Genomic DNA, 16109 nt, shown 5'->3' with positions numbered 1-16109 from the left:
ATTAACCTAAGAAATCAATATATATATATATATATATATATATATATATATATATATATATAGAAAGTACATTAAAAGTTTAAGAAAATCAAAGGATTAAGGAAACTCATAAAAAACCAAAATATCTAACATGTTTTACAAGTATAAACAAAGCAATAATGTTAAAATTGTTATCAAACTACATATTTGATTACTTCCCTAAAAGGCTAGAAGTTATAAATTATTATCAAACTACACATTTAATTACCTTCCTAAAAGTAATAATCAATAAACTTTATCAATATTATAATTCAAAATATTACTCCTTCAGAAATAAATACAAAGTATTAAAGTCTCTTTTGGTAGACAAAAAACTAAGAAATAAAAATCAATAGCGAGTGAAGATATACAGTTCGGCTATCTATATAAAATATTCAAATAATATTAACCCTCACGATGTTCTCACTTAGTAAATATACAATACTATGACTCGCTATTTGAGTTAAGATCATTCATTTGTTAATGTATTTTGAGGGTCAACACTATTAATTAGAAAATTTAACAGATGATTTACCTAATACTTATTGAGCGAGCACGAACGCTGAGCGATAGGCGTGTAAGGCGCATAATATTATGTTTGAGATGCATGTAAACCTCACAAATTAAGCCCTACACTTGAGCCGCTTCAAGGCATTCTGTAAATGCCTCGCCCAGGAGTTAGTCCTGGACGAGCCTTTTAAAATATTAAGCAACAAGAAGAGAAATATTCTATATTGTAGGTAATTATCACAATATTTTAACAAATTAAATATTAAATATAAAGGGTGTGATATTTTATTAAATATAAAGAATGATTTAAAATTTAGAAAATATAGAGAAATTTTCAATTGTAGATGTAAATGTTCGTGATTACCGACAAATAATATGACATTTAAAGTAAGGTCATATTTTTTTGTCATTTGTATCAAAAATATTTTTACAACATTTGATATAAGTGTCGTATTTTTACTACAGTTTGGACCAAATGTCATTATTTTTATGACATTTTATACCAAATGTCGTCCTTTTTACGACATTTTGTATCAAATATCTAATTTTTACGATATTTTGTAGCAAATGTCATACTTTTTACGACATTTCTTAAAAAATGTCATTACGTTGACGACATTTTGTATCAAATGTCATCGTTTTTATGATATTTCCTATCAAATGTCATTTTTTTACGACATTTAATATCAAATGTCATTGTTTCTACGACAATTAATATTAAATGTCGTAGTTTTTATGATATTTTGTCATAAATATCAAAAAAAAGAAAATTTTCCGACATTTATTTCAATAGTCACTAAATAAATGTCGTCGTATCCTCAATTTCTTGTAGTGACCGATTCTACTAGCTCTACGTGGAAATTAATCCACTACTAGCGAAGCACTAACTTGAGGTTCCCTTTTCCTTTTCCAAATTACTCTACTCCGATTCACTTAAAATCAAAACCAACACCAAAAAAGCACTTCCTACATGATTAAATATATCCACACGAGGCTACATCTTTGTAGGGATTAAGAGTGTGCATGGGTCGGGTTGATTCAGAATTTTTAATTACCAAACTAAACTAATTGTATCGGGTTATTAAATTTAAATACCAAACCAAACCAATAAAAGTCGAATTTTTTAATTTCGGATTTCTATGGTTTTTCTAGTATTTTTCGAGTTTTTTTTCCATAAAGTCTTCATAGAATAAAACGTAAAATTTGGGCTCCAAATATTTCTTTAATCCTAAAAAGACAGAAATATGTAAGGTATTTTCAATAAAATAACATAAATATGAGATGAGTCATGGCATTGTACTAAAATATTTAACAATAAATATAATAAAATCACATAAAATAAATATTATTAATATGCCATAATGAAAACAAACATAATTTAAAATTATGACTAACCACTAAAAGAAAAATAAGTTATACATTTTATTAATTATAGTTTGCAAAAATACTTTTTGACTAAAAGCATTTTTCTAAATAAACCGTGTTTGATAATTTGGCCAAACAAACTCTTAACCAAATGCAATGCGGAGAAAATAATCCCCGTTGAATACAAAAGAATATGATCTACGTGCTTATTACAACAATTGATATACTCCACCTATATATGAGCTACGAGCTATCAAACAGAATAACTCCACAAGGACACCTCAACATCACTTTCCATATCATCATCCAGCTGAAACAACTCCCTAAACAGCAAGGATTTGGTGATAACAAACTCCTTTCTTCCATGTATGCCTGCCATTCTTGCGTCCCTAGCATTCCCACTTCACTGCATGAGTTGCTATACAAAACATTTTCTGCAGTCACAATATTCTGCGTGCAATTATACGCTGCGTTCTCTTCTTGTGATGCCACCTTCATTTCCTCATTGCCATTGCCAGTATTAGCGGCTCCTCTAGAATTAACATCAGCTTCCTCTCCTGGCCAGAACGCCTCTGCTGCTTTTGCAGCTGCTTGGCGCAAGTCCTTGGGATCCTTTGATGCCGGCACTTGCAACCGCCAAGCGGAGTCTGCGAAGTTTAAAGTGGCCAGCTGTCCTCTAAGTGCCAATGCAGCTACGTCATGAGCGCGCGCAGCCATTTCTGCGGTTGGGTAACTTCCCAACCATATTCGCTTCTGTTTGCTGGGCTCGCGCAGTTCGCAAACCCACTTGTCGTTGTTCCTCCTTCTCACTCCCCTGTACACTGGGTGCCGAGTTTCTTTGAACTTCTTCCTTCCCGCTCGCTTCTTGGGTTTCCTCAACGCTAATATATTGATATGTTCTTCATCGGAAACTGCCACTCTAATTGAAGTGCTTGAATTATTCATTACTTAATAAGGCGCCAAATTGTTGAGTTTCTTGTAATTATTTGTGGTATGTGCTAAGTAGTACTGCTGAAGCTTTTAGGGTGTACGTTAAATCTAAAGTGTTTTTATAGATTTGGATTATGAGGAGAGAAGAAGGAAATCACGTGGATACATGGACACGCACACGGAAAATGTTTTATTTGTTGTGGGGCCTGCTTGACTGTTTCAATAAATGGATCTTTACGGATTAAAAACCCACGTTGCAGTGATTGGATATAGTAGAAGAATGAGTCTTCTTATTCGTTTCTAATTTGGTTTGAGGAAATCAAGGTTTGGTCCACGTGTGGAACACATATATGTAAACACTAGTTTAAAATGATCAAAATGGTCCCAAATGTATGTGCTTTGGATTCATTTGGTCCTCATATATAACACCTAAGGAAAATGTCTTTAATATATCATAAAAGCTTATCATTTTGGTTTTTAGCCCTAAAAAATGATGACATCCAGTAATAATCTGTCAAAATGAACGGAAGCTCAACCCACGTGAGTACAAAAAAGCCCCTTCTTGTCTGACTTTGTTTTCTTTCATCTTCTTCTTCCCTTTTTATTTATTTTTATCTTCCTCCTATATTGGATATTTCTTCGTCTACGGCCTCTTTTACTGTTGGTCTATCTTGCACAATCTAAAACACCAATTGAGTATAGCTTTTGGTTATCTTTGATTTCAAAGAGAATCTTTTCTGATAGTTAAGAATGATACATCAGAGTTTCAAGTGGATATGAATTTAATCTTCTTGAAGTGGATTTAAGGGAAAAAAAATCACTACAAGAAATTCACTATTTGAGACGGACATTTCCGTCACTGTTCCGTCACATTTTAAGGTTTGTGACAGATTTGTGACGGAATCGCTGGCGTCTCATAAGCTTGGGTCGCAAATTACTTTTGACGGATTTACTTTCCGTCACAAAATTTTGGGACACAATTGTGACGGATTTTGCTGTCACTACATTTTGGAACTCCACTGTGTTTGATTCCGTCACAATTATTGACTGATTTGTTACGACTCTGTCCGTCATTAAATCTGTGACATAAATTTTTCCGTGACAATTTTATTTTTCTGAGCACCCCACTGAGCACCCCATTCTTGATAGAAAGTTCCGTCCCAAACAGTATTTGTCACGGCAAATTTTGCATCACTAATTTAATGATTGGTTAAATAGTTGTGACAAACTAAATCCGTCACAAATTTAACTTTTAAACTTCACATCTAATAAATAATAAATACATTCAATAAGCTAAAACCATAAAATAATTAACAATGAAAACAAAAATATAACAAAAATAACTTCAATACATTAACCAAAAGTTTGAAGTTAAAACATACAAACTTCACATGTTCAATTAACAAAGTCTGCCAATATTGAACATTAATCCAGTAACAAAAGTAGCAACATTCAATAATTAAGCATGAGTTAATCCCTCTTAGATTGGTCTATCTTGCACAATCTGAAACACCAATTGAGTACAGCTTTTGGTTATGTTTGATTTCAAAGAGAATCTTTTCTGATAGTTAAGAATGATACATCAGAGTTTCAAGTAGATATGAATTTAATCTTCTGGAAGTGGATTTAAGGGAACAAGAATAAAGAGATTGACTTATAATTAATTTTTACTCCATATGTTAAAATTTAATGATCAAAGGCAACCTCTTGCTAGCAATCATGATCCTTTTTCGGCGAAGCCGTCACACCTTAAATCTCCGACGCTCGTAAATTCAGAAGTAGCTATTGTATAGGGTAAAATATGTTATGATACGTGATCGTCCAAAAAAGGAGACAGTAGAATCCAAGACGGGGATGACCAAAGACCGAAGGCAACTGTTTCGTTTGTCACCGTAAAGAATAACACTCATAAAAATGTGATAAATGCTCTTCGTCCAGTAGCATTTAATAGAGAATATTCCATGTCATTAAGAGCAATTATCCGTTACAGGGAATTTGACATTTATATTCATCGCTACATCTTCATCAGTGTCCCTCATAATTGACATTAAAAAAAGGTACGATCCTAAGACCTCATTCCCTAGACATAGCTATAAATAGTGAGCTCAGTTATAATTGTAAAGAATACGACTTTTATAGCAAACTTATGCTGCATTCTATACAAAGTTTAATATCATTTTATCTTCTTACTTTTTGATTTCGTTGTTGTTGTGCCCGGAAACCATATTCCCTGAACTGTTGCTTCTGCTGTTTCGTCTACCTCTTAAGGCTAAGTATTGCATAATTCTTCGATTATTTATTATTTCAGGATCAAATTAATTCATTTGTTTAGAAACTACGTATAAATTCAACGGTACCGTTTTACGGATATAACTAATTTGATCCTGAAATAATAAAATAATCGAAGAATTATGAAATACTTGCCTTAAAATGTAGATGAAACAACAGAAGCAAATGTTCAAAGAACAGAGTTTCCGGGCACAACAACAACAAAATCAAAAAGTAAGAAGATAAAATGATATTAACCTTTGTATAGAATGTAGCGTAAGTTTGCCATAAAATTCGGGTCCTTTACAAAGATAACTGAGCTCACAATTTATAAGTATGTCTAGGGAAGAAGGTCTTAGGATCGTTCCCTTCTTTAATGTCAATTATGAGGGATATTGATGAAAATGTAACGGTGAACATAAATGCTAAATTTCTTGTAACGGGTAATTGCTCTTAATGCAATGGAATATTCTCTATTAAATGCTAACGGGCGAAGAGAATTTATCACATCTTTATGAGGGTTATACTTTTTGGTGAAAAACGAAACAGTTGCCTTCGGTCTTTGACCATTCCCCCCGTCTTGGGTTCCATGTGTACATTTTTTGGACGGCCACATTTCATAGTATATTTTACCTTAAACAGATATTTCCCCTGCTTTTCGGTGACATAACTTTGTGTTACCGGAAAGTTGGTAGAAACACTCTTTTGGTAGAAATTACTATAATTCTCTCTGAAGGCTTCTGACGGTTGATTAGACGCACGTATCTTCACATTAAATGCCCCGAACACGCATCATCCCATGGCTCAACATAACTTTTTCCGATTATCGAGGTAATTATGGCCATGAATTTAGTCGCCAAAACTTTTACTTATACGTACCAACCTTCTCCCTTATACTTCATAATTTTTCAAGCTTGCCTTATCTAATTTGCATCTTGCTCTTCATCTTTTCTCTAGTTCTCTTCAAACAAAAAACCTTCAACTTCTTCCATACAATGGCTTCTTCCTCAAAGCGTACTCGATTTTCAAAGAGCAAGAACAAGGCCGAGGACTCTGCTCCTCCAACAATGGGATTCATCATCCCTAGAAGTCTTATTACCACAAAAGACTTTGAAGAGAAATTTTCTACTGATAACTCTCGTACATGGGCCGTCAGTAGGTATCCTTCTTCCATACGTCCTTCTAGCATTCCTGATATGAAGAAAGACTGCCTCTGCCATGACTTGGATATTATTGCTCCTGATCTATCGGAGCATGTCACCCTACCTAACGAGGGTTTTATATATTTTTACACGTATACCTTTACTTTGGGTGCCTTCTCTTTGAGCGGAAAGCTTGACTCCGTGATTGTGGAGTTTTGCCTCTGCTACTAAGTAAGCCCTTATGTGTGGAGGACGGATGCTTGCCTTCGGTGTTTGTGCTAGGAGACTAGAGAGGAGCTAACCTTAGCTCATATGATGAATCTTTATTCTCCTAAAATCTTTCGCGGAGGAATGATAAACCTCTGCAAGCGTGGCCACCATGGTCTATTGTCTTGCATGGATGATAAAGACGACCGTGGGTGGATGAAATGGTTCATTGTAGCTGCCACCAACGACATCATTCCGGTAACGACTTCATCCTTTTTGTCCGCTTGGAATCGTACTTGTAAGATCTTTGTTTAATATTTCCTTTTACTAAATATGTTTCTATAGCTATATTGATCCTCCATCCTTCGCCTGTTTCAGCAACTCGATGGATCCCACCGGTAGTTGAAGGTTTGGATCAGTGGGTACAAAGGATCTTGGATGTTACGATGCCCTAGACTCACTTGTGGAAAGAACTGGCCCCTAAATACGGGTGGAAGGCCAAGAATCATGGTAATTCAAACTAACCTTGTTTTAATTTATCATGTGAAGAACTTGATTGATCCGTTCTAACTTGTCTATGAAATTAGGTCTACCCGCGGGCTCTGTTGTTGTTCTTAGGGAAAATGTCTTGGTTGATCTTGATGATGCAGCGAGGTTGTTTCAGGAGACGCTTAATCGAACATGTGTCTCTGGGTCTGCTTCGGGAGCAAATGTTTCTTTATAGAGTCCTCGGCCGAAAGACAAACAACCAAATAGAAGATGCTCCTCCGCAGCCGGGGAAAAGAATAAGAGGGCGAGGACCGATGCCCCGAGTCATCTACAATAGCGATGGTAACTGGCCCTCCTTCCAGGCCTGTCATTGATACCATGACGATCAACGATGATGAAGAAGCTAGTGATAAGGGAGCTTCTCTACATAGAAGATGACGATCCTCATCATCTTAACAAGATGCTCGACCTTTTAAGATAATTACACTAACCGAGGATGATGCCTCGACACTTTGGGGAGAGTTTGATTTGGTAGATAATGTCAACTCCCGTTTTCGGTCTCAATTGTTGTGCCCAGTACTGCGGGGCTGAGTACCGAGTCCCTTCCGTCTTTGGTTGGCGAGCATCCAACAACCAGCACTGCATTTGATGCAGTTGCTTCTCACTCTTCAACTCCATCAGCTTCATGTCCATCTTCACCAACACCAACAACTGCTACATCACTTCCATATGCATCCACTCTTCCGCCAACAATTGCTATATCATCTCCACAGGCCGCACCTAACCACAAAGAAGGTGTGCCTCTTCCACAGTCCCCAGTTCATGGGAATTTAGGGCAAAATTATGATGCCCCTTTTGAAGATCCACAAAGGAGGAGGAATGTTATTCTTTCAGTCTCTATCATATGCAACTTGCTATCCCGGCCGGTGGAGCTTGCTAATTATCTGAAGCCTTTGGATTTAGAGAAAGAGTGAGTAAAGATTCAGGCACTCCCGGGAGAGTGTTTGTTGAATAACGCCATGCGCAACGCCTCAACAGTACGTTCCTTTCTTCCTTTATTACACCTTCTATTTTTAGGTATGAACATATACTGAATTTTACCCTTCTAACTTTGTAGGCCAACTTTCTTACTTACGAGGACCTTCAGAGGTTGATTCATGAAAAGGAAGAGATTACCTCCGCACGGGATCAACCTTTGGTAGAGCAGGATCAATATGTCGCTCACCTTTCGGAACTAGAAGCCAAAGCTACTGAGGCTGTTATATTGGAGGCTCATTTGCAGAAAAGTGAGTAAGAAGTGGTAACCCTTAGCCAAGAAATTGGCCCACTGAGGGTTAGATTTGACGAAGCCAGGGCAAAATGGGTTGAAGTCCATAACATCTTTCTTCCTGCAACCGAACGCGATGCTGCCTCCGCTGAAAGAGTGACCAACTTAGAGGCAGCCTTGAATTCCAAAATTGAATAGCTTGCCACAACGGGGGTGAAACACGCCCAGCTGGAAGAGAAGTAAAGGAAAACTATCGAGCATAATAGGCTTTTTAGTTCAACTGTCTGTGACCTTGATGTTAACCATAAATTTGCTAGGCCCACCCGGGAAAAAACCTTTTGGCCTAGGTAACCCAAATCAAAGAAGAACTTAAGCGCTGAGCAGCTTCCCTTGTTGTTGAGAAAACTTACGCTATGTAGATCATGAGGAGAAAAACCTTAGAAGAGGCCAAATCTGGTGTCATTGATTTTAATGCCGAAATTGCTAAGGCCCATGAGCTTGAGTTAGCTGCTAAAAGTGAACTCCCAGTGAGGTCTGATGCACCTGGTCCATCTGGTTCTGGTTTCGAGTTCTCGGGAATTGAAGAAGAATCAGAAGATGATGATCTTGAAGGGCAAACTGGTGAAAATATTGAGCCATCGGTGGGTCCATCTACTTCTCCCCGGGGCGCGGACACTTCTCTTCCTCTTAGTTCCGGAGACATTGCAGTTTAGCTTTTATTTGCTTTTTCCAATTCTTGTACCTGTGCCGTTTTGACATGTTTTTGTAAATAAAAACATCTTTTGCTGAAGTATTATTTGAGTTTTCCTTTCATTTGAATATTCATGCAAGTCTTTAAGCTTTGCATTTTCTTCCTTTTGCTTAAGAATTTTGCGCAAGCTTTTCTATTTTTCGTCTTATTATGTGAAGCCTAGGGTGTATTCTCCCTGAAAGCATTTTTGGCTCTTGGCATCAACTATTTTTCGTGAGGGCTTTGATAAGTATTTGTGCAAGTTTACTTTTTTTGACCTTTCGTATGCGGCTTCGGGTGTATCTTTCCATGAAGGCATTTTGATTCAGGGCATAAATTCTTCCGGAACCAACCCTTTAACGTGAGAATTTTTATAAAAGAGGTCCCTCTTATGTTTACGGTGCTCTTGAAGAGGACGACTCCTATTCATTACTGCACTAGCATTTAAAGTACTTGTTTAACTTTCAAATGTCAAAGTTAATTCATTGTTCAGAGAAGAAACAAGATAAAAACAAAAGGATTTCATTTCATTTCATTCCTTCTATTTTCAAAAATTACATAAGCATTTGCGGAGAAGATGTTTACCCGTAAAACGATACAGTTAAATTTATACGTGGTTTCTAGACAAATGAACTAATTTGATCCTGAAATAATAAAATAATCAAAGAATTATGCAATACTTAGCCTTAGGATGTAGACGAAACAACAGAAGCAATAGTTTTGGGAACTTGATTTACGGGCACAACAACAACGAAATTAAAAAGTAAGAAGATAAAATAATATTAAGCTTTGTATGGAATGTAGCATAGGTTTGCCAGAAAATTCGTGTCCTTTACAATGATAAGTGAGCTCACTATTTATAGCTATGTCTAGGGGAGGAGGTCTTAGGATCATGTCCTTATTTAACGTAAATTATGAGGGGACATTGATGAAGATATAATAGTGAACATAAATGCCAAATTCCCTGTAACGGGTAATTGCTCTCAATGCCGTGGAATATTCTCTATTAAATGCTACCAAGTGAAGATCATTTATCACATCTTTATGAGCGTTATTCTTTCCGGTGACAAATAAAATAGTTGCCTTTGGTCTTTTGCCATCCCCCATCTGGGTTCCATGTGTCCCTTTTTTGGACGGCCACGTGTCATAGCATATTTTACCCTATACAGTGTGTTACCGGGAAGTTGGTAGAAACACTCTTTTGGCTGGAATTACTATAATTCCTTCTGAAGTCTTCTAGTGGTTGATTAGACGCACGTATCTCCGCATTTAATGCCCCGAACATGCGTCATCCCGTGATTCAGCACAATTTTTGCCGATTATCGAGGTAATCATGGCCATGAATTTAGCCACCAAATTTTTACTTATACATATCAACCTTCTCCCTTATACTTCATAATTTTTCAAGCTTCCCTTATCTAACTTGCATCTTGCTCTTCATCTTTTCTCTAATTTTCTTCAAACAAAAAACCTTCTCCTTCGTCCATACAATGGCTTCTTTCTCAAAGCGTACCAGTTTTTCAGAGGGAAAGGACAAGGCCGAGGACTTTGCTCCTCCAATAGTGGGCTCCATCATACCTACAAGTCTTATTACCACAAAAGACTTCGAAGAGAAATTCCCTACTGCTAACTCTCATACATGGTCCGTTAGTAGGTATTCTTCTTCCATACGTCCTTCTAGCATTCCTACTATAAAGGAAGATTGTCGCTGCCATGACTTGGATATTATTGCTCCTAATCTATCGGAGCGAGTCACCCTACCCAAGGAGGGTTTACATATTTTTACACTCTTCCCTTTACTTTGGGTGCGTTCTCTTTGAGCGGAGAGCTTGACTCAGTGATTGCGGAGTTTTGCCTCCGCTACCAAGTATGTTTGGAACAAGTAAGTCCTTCTGTGTGGAGGACGGTTGCTAGCCTTTGCCGTTTGTTCCAGGAGACCGGAGATGAGCTAGCCTTAGCTCATATAATGAATCTCTATTCTCCCAAAATCTTCCGGGGGGGGGGGGAGGGGATGATAAACCTCTGAAAGTGTGGCCACCATGCTATGTTGTCTAGCATGGATGATGCTAATGATCGTGGGTAGATGGAACGGTTCGTTGTAGCTGCCACCAACGAGATCATTCTAGCAACTACTTCATCCTTTCTGGCCACTTTGAACCACACTCGTAAGCTCTTTATTTAATATTTCCTTCTACTAAATATTTTTCTATAGCCGTATTGATCCTCTATCCTTTTCCTGCTTCAGCAACTCGATGGATCCCACTAGTGGTTGAAGGTTTTGATCTGTGGGTACAAAATATCTTGGATGTTGCTGTTCCCGAGGATGATGTCTTGGCCGATCCTATTGATGTAGAGAGGCTACTTCAGGAGGTGCTTACTCGAACAGGTATCTCTGGGCCTGCTTTGGGAGAAAATGTTTTTTACGGAGTCCTCGGCCGAAAGACAAACAATAAAAGAGAAGACACTCCTCCGTATTTGGGGAAAAGAATAAGAGGGCGAGGACTAATGCCCCCGAGTCATCTCCGGTAGCGATGGTAACTGGCCCTCTTTCCATGCCGTTCATAAACACCGTGACGATTGACGATGATGAAGAAGATAGTGATGAGGGAGATTCTCTACATAGAAGATGACAATCCTCATCATCTCAACAAGATGATCGACCTGTTGAGATAGTTACACTAACCGAGGACGATGCCTTGGCACTTTGGGGAGAGTTTGATTTGGTAGATAATGTCAACTTTCGTTTTCGGGCCCCAATTGTTGTGCCTAGTACTGCTGGGTTGAGTACCAGGTCCCTGCCATCTTTGGTTGGCGAGCATCCAATAACCATCATTACATTTGATGCAGCTGCTTCTCACTCTTCAACTCCATCAGTTTCATCTCCATCTTCACCAACACCAGCAACGGCTACATCACTTCCATATTCATGCACTCTTCCGCCAGCAATTGCTACATCTTCTCCACCGGCCACACCTGACCACGAAGAAGGTGTGTTCCTTTTCCACAGTCCCCAGTTCATGGGAATTTGGGGAATAATTATGCTGCCCCTTCTGAAGATCCACAAAGGAATAGGAATATTATTCTTTCGGTCTCTACCAGATGCAACTTGCTATCCCAGCCGATGGAGCTTGCTAATTATCTGAATCCTTTGGCTTTAGAGAAAGACCTGAAAAAGATTCAGGCACTCTTGAGAGAGTTTTTATTGAACAACGCTATGCACAATGCCGTAGCGGTACGTTCCTTTCTTCCTTTATTACTCCTTTTATTTTTGGGTGTGAACATATCCTGAATTTTATCCTTCTTACGAGATCAAGGAAGAGATTAATTCATGAAAAGGAAGAGATTACCTCCACACGAGATCAACTTTTTTTAGAGTAGGAGCAATATGTCGCTCGCCTTTCGGAACTGGAAGTCAAAGCTGCTGAGGCTGTTATATTGGAGGTTCATTTGCAGAAAAGCAAGCAAGAAGTGGTAACCCTTAGCCAAGAAATTGGCCCGCTGAGGGTTAGATTTGATGACAAGGCCATATTGACTGAAGTCCACAACGCCGTTCTTGCTGCAACCGAACGCGATGCTGCCTCCGCTGAAAGAATGACCAACTTAGAGGCAGCCTTGAATTCCAAAATTGAATAGCTTGCTGCTACGGGGGTGAAACACACCCAGCTGGAAGAGAAGTATAGGAAAACTATCGAGCATAATAGGCTTATTAGTTCAACTGTCCGTGACCTTGATGTTTGCCTCAAATCTGCTAGGTTTGCCCGGTAAAACCTTTCTGCCGAGGTAACCTAACTCAAAGAAGAACTTAAGCACTGAGCGACTTCCCTCGTCTTTGAGAAAACTTACGCTATGTACATCATGAGGAGAAAAACCTTGGAAGAGGCCAAAGCTGGTGTCATTGATTTTGATGCCAAAATTACTAAGGCCCGTGAGCTTGAGTTAGCTGCTAAAAGTGGACTCCCAATGAGGTCCGATGCACCTGGTCCTTCTGGTTTCGGTTTCGTGTTCTCGGGAACTGAAGAAGAATTGGAGGATGATGATGCTGAATGCCAAACTGGTAAAATTATTGATCCATTGGTGGGTCCATCTACATCTCCATGGGACGCGGGCACTTCTCTTCCTCTTGGTTCCGGAGACACTGCAGTTTAGCTTTTCTTTTCTTTTTTCAATTCTTGTAGCTGTGTTGTTTTGACATGGTTTTGTAAAAACATCTTTTGGTCAAATAAAAATATCTTTTGGTCAAGTATTATTTGATTCTTCCTTTCATTTGAATATTCATGGAAGTATTTAATCTTTGCATTTTATTTCTTTTGCTTAAGTATTTTGCGCAAATTTTCTGTTTTTCATCTTATTATGTGAAGCCTAGGGTGTATTCTCCCTGGAAGCATTTTTGGATTTGGGCATCAGTCCTTTTTTGTGAGGGCTTTGATATGTATTTGTGCAAGTTTACTTTTTGCGTCCCTTCGTATTCGGCTTCGGGTGTATCTTTCCTTGAAGGCATTTTGATTCCGGATATAAATTCTTTCGGAACCAACCCTCTAATATGAGGTTTTTATAAGAGAGGGTCCTCTTATGTTTACGGTGTTCTTGAAGAGGACGTCTCTTGTTCATTATGGCACTAGCATTTGAAGTACTTGTTTAACTTTCAAATGACAAAGTTAGTTCATCGGTCAGACAAGAAACAAGATAATTTCATTTCATTTCATTCCCTCTATTTTCAAAAAGTACATAAGTATTTTCTATGCTGAAAAACAATTTCCATTACTTGTGGCTAACTCGTACAATTTGTTTCTACGGGGCTGGCCGCATAGTCCCCAGTCCCGATGATGTAATTATATTTCCAGTTTTTTGTTTCTCGATCGACGTAGTAGTCATTGTTATCGTATCCTCATATCATTCCCCTCCAGTGTTCGAATGCGAAGAGTTCGAATTGGAACACTGGAAGTCTTGTATCTTCGAACATTCCACTAATGCATTGCTAGATAATCCTTAACTTGGTAACACACTTTTATTCCCATTAGGAGTTTATGCTATCGAGCGAAGGGAAATCTAACAACCCTCTAGTGGTTTGTGCTCGTGAAAGATCGGGTAACCTTTGTTGAATAGCAAACTTAACTTCCCGGTGGGAATTTGCTATAGAGCAAAGATTATCTAACCATCCCCGAGTGAATCTTTGCTTGTGTGCCTTGCTATTAAAGGTCTTAATGCTGCTTTCTTTGTAGTATGATTTTTGTTTCTGCCTCGTTAAAAACCTTGCCAGAAAAACCCAATTGGGACAAAAGCTGAACCAAGGGAAAAAGAGTGCAACACATACTTTCTGATCGGATAATGTTCATCAGCAATAATATTTTTGAGGTGTGCCACATTCCAATTGTTGGGCAACTTTTCTCCATTTTGGTTTTCCAACCCGTATGAACCTTTTCCGGTGATAGCTGAAACCCGGTAGGGGCCTTCCCACGTTAGACCTAGTTTCCCCGCGTTAAGCTCTGGGGTGTTTTGAGTTACTTTCCTTAGGACCAAGTCTCCTACTTTGAAATAACGACGGTTGGCTCTTCAATTATAATACCGCTTCATTCTCTGCTTTTGAGCTACCATTCTTACATGCGCCAAGTCCCTGCATTTATCGAGCAGCTCCAAGTTGACTAACATTATTTCGTTGTTCGATTCTTCATCTACCTGAAATTATCTCAAGGTAGGTTCCCTTAATTCCACCGGGATTAAAGCTTCTAAACTGTACACGAGGGAAAAAGGGGTTTCCCCTGTGCTCAACTTGGCCGTAGCTCAGTATGCCCATAGAACTTCGGATAATTCCTCGAGCCAGTTACCTTTAGCCTCTTCCAACCTTTTCTTGAGGTTTTGAATAATCACTTTGTTCGTTGACTCCGCTTGACCGTTTACGCTTGGATTATAGGGTGAAGATGTGATCCTCTTTATTTTTAAATCTTCAAGGAACTTTGTAACTTTTGCGCCGATAAAATGTGGCCCATTATCGCATGTTATCTCTTTTTTTATTTCGAACCTGCAATTATATTTTCCCACAAGAAATCCACCACTTCGCGTTTTCTGATATTCTGATAAGGAGATGCTTCCACCCACCTAGAAAACTAGTTAGTCAAAATTAAAAAAAATCTTACCTTTTCGGGAGCCGGTGGCAGTGGTCCAGCGATGTCCATCCCCCATTTCATGAATGGCCACGGGGACAGAACCGCATGTAAGGGTTCTGCTGGTTGATGCAGTAGTGGTGCGTAGAGTTGGCACTTATCACATTTTCATATGAAGTCTTTGGCGTCTTATTTCATGCGGGGCCAATAATATCATGCCCTTACCAACTTCAGCACTAAGGAATCTGCACCCTAGTGGTTACCGCATATCCCTTCGTGAACCTCTCTTATGATATAGTTAGCTTCGGATGCCTCTAAGCATCGGGCTAGCGGGCCTTGAAAAGATTTTCTATACAATTGGCCTCTCTTGAAGCTATATCGCGCTGCTTTGGCACGCAACGCCCAGGATGCTTTGGGGTCTTCAGGTGGCTTCCCGTGTTTCAGGTAATCGATAATTTGATTTCTCCAGTTCCAGACCAAATTAGTCGAATTTACCTCATAGTAACCATCCCTCGAAGGCGTGATTAAGACTACATCGAGTTCGGACCCTTTTACGTTGGAAGCCACATCCATAAATAAGGTCCAAACCCCTTATGTCAATTCCGACTAAATAATCCCGGACTGAAATCGGCCACGAAGTCAGCCAAGACTTGCGACTTAATTGCATTCCTTGGTTTATATTCTATGTCGATTCACTCATTTTAATGGCCCATTTGGCCAATCTACCCGAGAGCTCGGGTTTATGGAGGATGTTCCGCAAAAGAAAAGTAGTCACCACGGCTATTGGGTGGCATTGGATGTAGGGCCTCAGCTTCCGAGCAACGACTACGAGAGCTAAGGCCTATTTCTCCAAATGTGGGTAGCGAGTTTCTACTCCCGTTAAAATTTTACTAACATAATAAATTGGAGATTGCGTACCTTCGTTCTCTCTGAATAAAACCGCACTTACCGCAACCTTCGAGACTGTGAGATAAGCTAGCAACATTTCACCTTCTTTCGATTTTGAAAGCAATGGATGGCTCGACAAGTACTTCTTTAAATCCCTCAAAGCTTGCTGGCACTCCGGGGTCTATTCAAAATTATTT

General features: G+C 38.8%; 1 pseudogene; it reads right to left on the bottom strand.

Annotated features, from left to right (window-relative positions):
• Positions 1-1983: 1983 nt before the first annotated feature.
• Positions 1984-2901, bottom strand: LOC142169920 (dehydration-responsive element-binding protein 1D-like; annotated as a pseudogene).
• Positions 2902-16109: the final 13208 nt, after the last annotated feature.

Source organism: Nicotiana tabacum, chromosome 15 (assembly GCF_000715075.1).
Source record: "Nicotiana tabacum cultivar K326 chromosome 15, ASM71507v2, whole genome shotgun sequence".
Taxonomy (NCBI): Eukaryota; Viridiplantae; Streptophyta; class Magnoliopsida; order Solanales; family Solanaceae; genus Nicotiana; species Nicotiana tabacum.
Note: the sequence above shows the minus strand (reverse complement) of the source record. Positions and strands in the feature narration are given on the sequence as shown.